Consider the following 8,017-nt stretch of genomic DNA (forward strand, 5'->3'; position numbering starts at 1 on the left):
CTACGAGACCGACACTGCTGCTGCCCAGTTCGACTACGGAGTCGACGACCCCTCCTACTTGCCAGAGCAACCAGGCAAGCCCCCCCCTTGATCACCAGATATCGCCTACTCTTCTCTATACTGCTTGCATTAGAGTAGTGTAGCATGTTACTGCTTTTCGATATCCTATTCTGATGCATAGCCTATCCTTGCTACTACTGTTGATACCTTTACTTGCAATCCTACATTCTTAGTATAGGATGCTAGATTTCCATCAGTGGCCCTACATTCTTGTCCGTCTGCTGTGCTACACTATCGGGCCGTGATCACCTGGGCGGTGATCGCGGGTATATACTTATATACTATATACATGACACCTGAGATGACTAAAGTCGGGTCGGCTCGTAGGAGTACCCGCAAGTGGATCTTTGTGGCGGAGCGACAGGGCAGGTTGAGACCGCCTAGGTGAGAGGTGGGCCTGGCCCTGGTCGGCGTTCGCGAATACTTAACACGCTTAACGAGATCTTGGTATTTGATCTGAGTCTGGCCATTTGGTCTATACGCACTAGCCATCTACGCGGGAGTAGTTATGGGTATCCCGACGTCGTGGTATCAGCCGAAGCTCTTTTGACGTCAGCGACTGAGTGGCGCGCGCCGTGTTGGACCGCTTTGACGTAACCGCCGTGATCGTGTGGGTTGCTAGGTCTGCTCGCGGCCGCGTTCGCAACGTGCAGGTGTGCTTAGGGCGATGGGCCCAGACCCCTGCGCGCATAGGTTTAGACCGGCGTGCTGACCTCTCTGTTGAGCCTAGGTGGGGCTGCGACGTGTTGATCTTACGAGGCCGGGCATGACCCAGGAAAGTGTGTCCGGCCAAATGGGATCGAGCGTGTTGGGTTATGTGGTGCACCCCTGCAGGGAAGTTTATCTATTCGAATAGCCGTGTCCCTCGGTAAAAGGACGACCCGGAGTTGTACCTTGAGCTTATGACAACTAGAACTGGATACTGAATAAAATACACCCTTCCAAGTGCCAGATACAACCCGGTGATCGCTCTCTAACAGGGCGACGAGGAGGGGATCGCCGGGTAGGATTATGCTATGCGATGCTACTTGGAGGACTTCAATCTACTCTCTTCTACATGCTGCAAGATGGAGATGGCCAGAAGCGTAGTCTTCGACAGGACTAGCTATCCCCCTTTTATTCTGGCATTCTGCAGTTCAGTCCACTGATATGCCCCTTTACACATATACCCATGCATATGTAGTATAGCTCCTTGCTTGCGAGTACTTTGGATGAGTACTCACGTTTGCTTCTCTCCCTCTTTTCCCCCTTTCCTTTCTATCTGGTTGTCGCAACCAGATGCTGGAGTCCAGGAGCCAGACGCCACCGTCGACGACGACACCTACGACACTTGAGGTGCCTACTACTACGTGCAGGCCGCTGACGACGACCAGGAGTAGTTAGGAGGATCCCAGGCAGGAGGCCTGCGCCTCGTTCGATCTGTATCCCAGTTTGTGCTAGCCTTCTTAAGGCAAACTTGTTTAACTTATGTCTGTACTCAGATATTGTTGCTTCCGCTGACTCGTCTGTGATCGAGCACTTGTATTCGAGCCCTCGAGGCCCCTGGCTTGTATTATAATGCTTGTATGACTTATTTATGTTGTAGAGTTGTGTTGTGATATCTTCCCGTGAGTCCCTGATCGTGATCGTACATATTTGCGTGCGTGATTAGTGTACGGTCAAATCGGGGGCGTCACAAGTTGGTATCAGAGCCGACTGCCTGTAGGAAACCCCCCTTCCACACTCCTTGGCCGAAGTCGAGTCTAGACATTGCAAACTTTTACTAACATGGCTGTGCGGCTTACGGGCCCACGTCGCCATTGGGTGGTACTAGGATCTTTTACTCCTCGACCTTTACTCTGGGACTCTGAACTCTCTTCTACTCGGGTTAAACGAATTTACTAACTCTAACACTAGGATCCCGTGACCACATTCACCCCAAAGTTGGATAAGCCATAGTTGTTTCTTAGAGTAGTATTTTGAACAATTCACACACTGTCATTTGACTCCTTTGAAACGTCTTTGCTTTCAGATGGAACCCACGAGGCAGGTTGTTCGCCACACGATGGCCATTGGTGCCTCGGGATCACCTGCGGTGCTAGCTGAGATGATGACCTATCTGGGTTATCGCTGGCACCCTGAGTACACCGTCTACGAGGAGTACCAGGACTTTAACCAGGAGCAGTACCGTGCCATCGTCCACCTCTACTCTCGGGAGTACGACTCCACTACTGTGCTGCACACCGCACATGGTGTTGGTGTGACCATCGATATGGCTGTCCACGATGCAGCCTATGCTGCTCTGACACATCTTCGTGGAGAGTATCGGGAGTTGGACACCTCCCCTTTCAGGCACATTGCTATCGCCTCTGATGTTGGTGCGGAGGGATACTATACTGCTGCCTACTCCACTGTCACCCGGGAGCCCTTCTACCATCAGCACCTGGTTCTGCATGCTGATGGGCTGGATCGAGCTAACCGGGCTCTTCGCCACGATATGTACACCACCCGTCAGCACCTTTACCGTGCTCTGACGCTACTGCACCCCTTTGTCCGGTCTGGACAGGTACCGCGTACTGCGATCTACCCAGCCAGGACCGTGATGCCCCACGGTGTTGGTTGGCCAGAGGTGGGAGGCTACTCTCCCGCACTTGGTCCTCTTCTGCCACCTGAGCGTCGGGCTCTACACTTGAGTATCCGCGGCCCCCAGTCTGCTGACGTCGAGGGCTATCCGTTGCCTCACTACCAGCTGTCGGGCTACGACTACCTCCACAGTACCTCTTGGGACTGATGTAGGCTTGATGGTAGTATTAGTTTCAGTCGTCGCGAGCCTGTGTGCCGCCTATGATGTTTTAGTCCATGTACTGAACTCTATGTACTGAACTCTATGCATGAACCCTTTTGTAAGTTATGCCGACTACTATGCAGTAGCTATCGTGCTCCTTTCATTATGCATGTTTCATCATGAACGATTCTTGTCTTTGCAATTATTTCTCAATGCTGAACCACCCCTGTTATATATTAGCAGGATGGTTAGACCAGGTGGTCGTGGAAGTGGTGGCAATGCCCCACCACCACCTGAGTACATGGCGGGTATGATCCAACAGTTTGAACTGAACCGCCAATTCATGGAAACTATGATGGCTCAGTTTCCTCGCCCCAATATGAACCAGCAGCCAGCCCAAGTGACTCTTCAAGATTTCATACGCCTCAACCCAACCATCTACCGCAGCTCAACTCAGCCTCTGGATGCTGATGACTGGCTCCGCGACATCACCTATGAGATGGAGTCTGCTGATGTAGCCCCTGCCAGCTATGTCAACTTTGCTTCCTTCTTCTTGAAGGGACCCGCAGCTCAATGGTGGGACAGCCACAGGCGTACTCTGCCAGCTGGAACAATCATCACATGGCCAGACTTCCAAGAAGCTTTCCGTGCCCGCTTCATTCCTCAGGGAGTCATGGACCGGAAGAAGCGTGAGTTCCGCAACCTCACCCAAGGCAACAAAACTGTCGAAGCTTATCAGCGGGAGTTTCTGGACTTGTCCCGCTATGCTGAAGAAGACATTGCAACTGATGCACGCAGACAGGAGAAGTTCCGTGATGGCCTTCAAGCTGACATCAAGCTCGCACTTCTAGTGCATGACTTCGCCGATTTCGCCACCTTGGTGAATAAGGCCATCAATGTCGAGACTGGTCTGCAGGAATACCAGAGCTCTTAGAGGCGCAACCGTGTCACGGGCTCATCTTCGGGCTCGCCCTCACAGAAGCGTAAGATATGGATCCCAAACAGCATGTATCGTCCAAATGCACCTGCTCCCAGGAAATCTTATGCTGCACCGCGTCTGCCTCCTCCACCATCTAGGCAGTCAAAGCTACCAGCTCCCCCACCTGGGGCTCCTGTTCCCACTCCCGATAATGGTCTGTGCTTCAAGTGTGGTCAACCGGGTCACTTTGCCAGGAACTGCTATCAGAACCAGAATCAACTGGCCCTTCCAGCAGCTGGCCGTGGTAACAACCAGCCCCGCAACAACAATGCCAAGTCTTATGGTCGTGCTCATGCCAACCACGTTGATCTCAGCGAAGCTCAAGACCAGCCTGCTACTGTGATGGGTACACTCCTCGTAAATTTCAGTACCGGCATCCGTTTTATTTGATACAGGAGCATCCCATTCATTCATATCTGCAGAATTTGCATTCCTGCATGGCATTAATTACGAAGAGATAAACACTCCGCTAGTGGTACACACCCCTGCGGGCCAATGTCAAACCACTATGGTTAGTCACGATGTTACTGTTGAAATTGAAGGACTGGAATTTCTTGTCTCTCCCATCGTACTGAAGTCCTGTAGCATTGATCTCATTCTGGGAATGAATTGGTTAAAAGCGCATACTGCTTCAATCGTTTGCACCACTAAGACCGTCCATCTGCTACACCCTTCAGATGAGATAGTTACTTACCAAGCCCATCTGGTGCAAAATGCCGAGGCAAGGCTCTATGCATTGAATGCATTGAACGCTGCACCACTCGAGGGCATTGAAAACATTCCCGTCGTGCGTGAATTCCTCGACGTCTTCCCTGAAGAACTTCCGGGGATTCCCCCTGCTAGAGCTGTCGAATTCATCATCGACTTGAAACTAGGCACCACTCCTATAGCCAAGCGACCCTACAAAATGCCGCCGCATGAACTCCTTGAGCTTAAGGAGGAAATCGACAAGTCTCTTCGCAAAGGATTCATTCGCCCAAGTTGCTCTCCTTGGGGAGCACCTTCTCTCTTTGTCAAGAAGAAGGATGGGACAAACCGGTTAGTTCAAGACTACCGTCCTATAAACCAAGCTACCATTCAGAATAAATACCCTCTTCCTCGGATCAATGATCTGTATGATCAACTGGCGGGTTCGTCAGTGTTCTCTAAGCTCGACTTGAGGTTGGGCTACCACCAGATCCGTGTTCGCGAAGAGGATATCCCAAAGACCGCCTTCGTGACTCGCTATGGTTCATACGAGTACACCGTCATGTCTTTCGGTTTAACCAATGCTCCAGCCACCTTCTCTCGTCTGATGAACTACATATTCATGGATTACCTCGACAAGTTCGTCGTGGTTTATTTGGATGATATCCTGGTATTCTCCAAGAACGAAGAAGAACATGCTGAACATCTTCGTCTTGTGCTGGAAAAACTACGAGAACATCAACTATATGCCAAGTTCTCTAAATGTGAATTCTGGCTACCGGAAGTAACCTATCTGGGGCATGTCATCTCTAAGGATGGTATTGCCGTCAACCCCGAGCGAGTTCAGGCTATTCTTGATTGGACTCCTCCCAAGAACGTTAAGCAAGTCAGAAGTTTTCTCGGTCTCGCCAGCTATTGCCGTCGATTCGTCGAGAACTTCTCTAAGATCGCCAGGCCTCTGACTAACCTGTTGCATAAGGGCGTCAAGTTCCAATGGACAGACAAATGTCAGGAAAGTTTCCAGGCACTCAAAGACAAGTTGACTTCTGCTCCAGTTCTAGCTCCACCTGATACTAAGAAGGACTTCGTCATTTACTGCGACGCTTCCCGTCAAGGGTTAGGTTGTGTCCTAATGCAAGACCGCAAAGTGATTGCTTATGCCTCTCGACAATTGCGCCCTCACGAAGAGAACTACCCAGTTCACGACCTCGAACTTGCTGCAGTCATTCATGCGCTGAAGCAGTGGCGACATTACCTTCTCGGTAATCGTTGCGAGATCTTCACTGACCACCAAAGTCTGAAGTATCTGTTTACTCAGCCAGATCTGAACCTCCGCCAGCAGAGATGGGTGGAGCTTGTTGCAGACTTTGACTTGGGTATTTCCTATACGCCAGGCAAGACTAATGTAATGGCTGATGCCTTGAGCCGCAAGTCTTACTGCAACCACCTCCAGGTTCACAAAGTTCAGCCCTCGCTTGTTGAAGAATTTAGGAAGCTGAACCTCCATATTGTTCCTCCGGGTGCACTCGCTCCCCCTCCTAAGGAGTTTCGCAAGATGAACCTCCACGTTGTTGCCCAGGGTTCCCTCAATACCCTAGTTGCTAAACCAGATCTTGAGGACAGCATCAAAAGGCTACAGAAGTATGACTCTGAAGCCTACAAGATTAAGCGCTACCTCGCAGAAGGAAAGCCCTCATTCTTCACCATTTCTGAAGATGGCACCCTATACTTCAAGGGCCGCCTAGTGGTGCCATGTGCAGAGAAAAACCTGGATATGACACAGGAAGTTATGAAAGAAGCTCATGATACGCCTCTATGTATCCATCCTGGTAGTACAAAGATGTACCAAGACATCCGTCAGAGATTCTGGTGGACTAATATGAAGCAAGACATTGCTCGTTATGTTGCTGAGTGTGACGTTTGCCGTCGAATCAAAGCAGAACATCAAAGGCCTGCTGGAACTCTGCAACCTATCTCTATTCCTGAATGGAAATGGGACCATGTTGAAATGGACTTCGTCACTGGATTTCCCAAATCACAGAAAGGTAATGATGCTATTCTTGTCGTCATTGACCGACTTTCCAAAGTTGCACATTTTCTGGCAGTCAAAGAAACGATCACTGCTAGCCAGTTGGCAACGCTCTATATGTCCAGGATTGTTTCACTCCACGGTATTCCATTGGTTATCAGTTCAGACCGTGGTAGCTTATTCACTTCAAGATTCTGGGCAAGTTTCCAAGAAGCAATGGGAACTCATCTGTCATTCAGTACTGCGTTTCATCCTCAATCGCAAGGACAAGTTGAACGCGTCAATCAAGTTCTCGAAGACATGCTTCGAGCTTGCGTTATTTCCTTCGGCAAGAAATGGGAGGAATCTCTCCCGTATGCTGAGTTCTCTTATAATAATAGCTATCAAGCTAGTCTGAAGATGGCCCCCTTCGAAGTGTTATATGGACGAAAGTGCCGAACCCCCCTGAACTGGTCAGAAACTGGGGAACGTCCACTCTTCGGTCCGGATCTTATCCAGGAGGCCGAAGAACAAGTCCACATTATTCGCGAGAATCTCAAGACTGCTCAGTCACGTCAGAAGAGTCAGTATGACCGTCATCATAAAGACATGGTCTAGCAACCTGGCGAAAAGGCTTATCTTCGAGTCACACCTATGAAGGGTGCTCACCGCTTCGGGATCAAGGGCAAACTAGCTCCTCGCTATATTGGCCCATTCACTATCCTCGAAAGGCGTGGAAAAGTGGCATACCAACTGGAACTACCGCCGAACCTTTCTCAGGTTCACGATGTGTTCCATGTGTCACAGCTCCGCTGATGCTTCAAGGATCCAATCCGAGCTGTGGATCATGAAGTGCTCGAATTGCAGCAAGACCTCTCCTATAAGGAGCATCCGGCCCGCATTCTCGACCAAGCTGAACGCCGCACACGTCAGAAGGCGATCAAGTTTCTCAAAGTCCAGTGGTCGCACCATTCTGAAGATGAGGCCACTTGGGAACGAGAGGATCGTCTGCGCGAAGAATACCCCGCACTGTTTCCTTCTACCTCCTAAATCTCGGGACGAGATTTCTTGTAGTGGAGGAGATTTGTAACACCCTGAGAATCATGCTACAGTAACCCCCTGTGATTAAGCTAATCATGTTGCTAAACAGGGCTTGATCACATTTGAATCACCTTCCTTTCAAACTCCTAGTTCAAACTTCAAATATAATTAAAGTGAAAAATAAAAGTTTTCAAAAACTCAAACAAAAATGTTCAGTGGGTGCCAAATATTACACTGGTAATTATGGTGGAGAAAACTCCTTTTTATAAAATGCCTAAATATTTTAAGTGAAATAAAACAGAAAAGGAAATAAGCAAATAAAGAGAAAACAGAAAACAGAACCCAGGCAGAGAAAAAAGAGAAAAAAGGGAAAAAGGCCCGCTTCCCCCCCCCACTGCCCCCCCGGCCCAAACTGGGCCGCAGCCGCGTCCCCGGCCCAGCCCACCTCCTCCCTCGCCCCTTCCCTGTTCCCCCGACC

Source organism: Triticum aestivum, chromosome 3D, assembly GCF_018294505.1.
Source record: "Triticum aestivum cultivar Chinese Spring chromosome 3D, IWGSC CS RefSeq v2.1, whole genome shotgun sequence".
In the NCBI taxonomy this organism is placed as follows: domain Eukaryota; kingdom Viridiplantae; phylum Streptophyta; class Magnoliopsida; order Poales; family Poaceae; genus Triticum; species Triticum aestivum.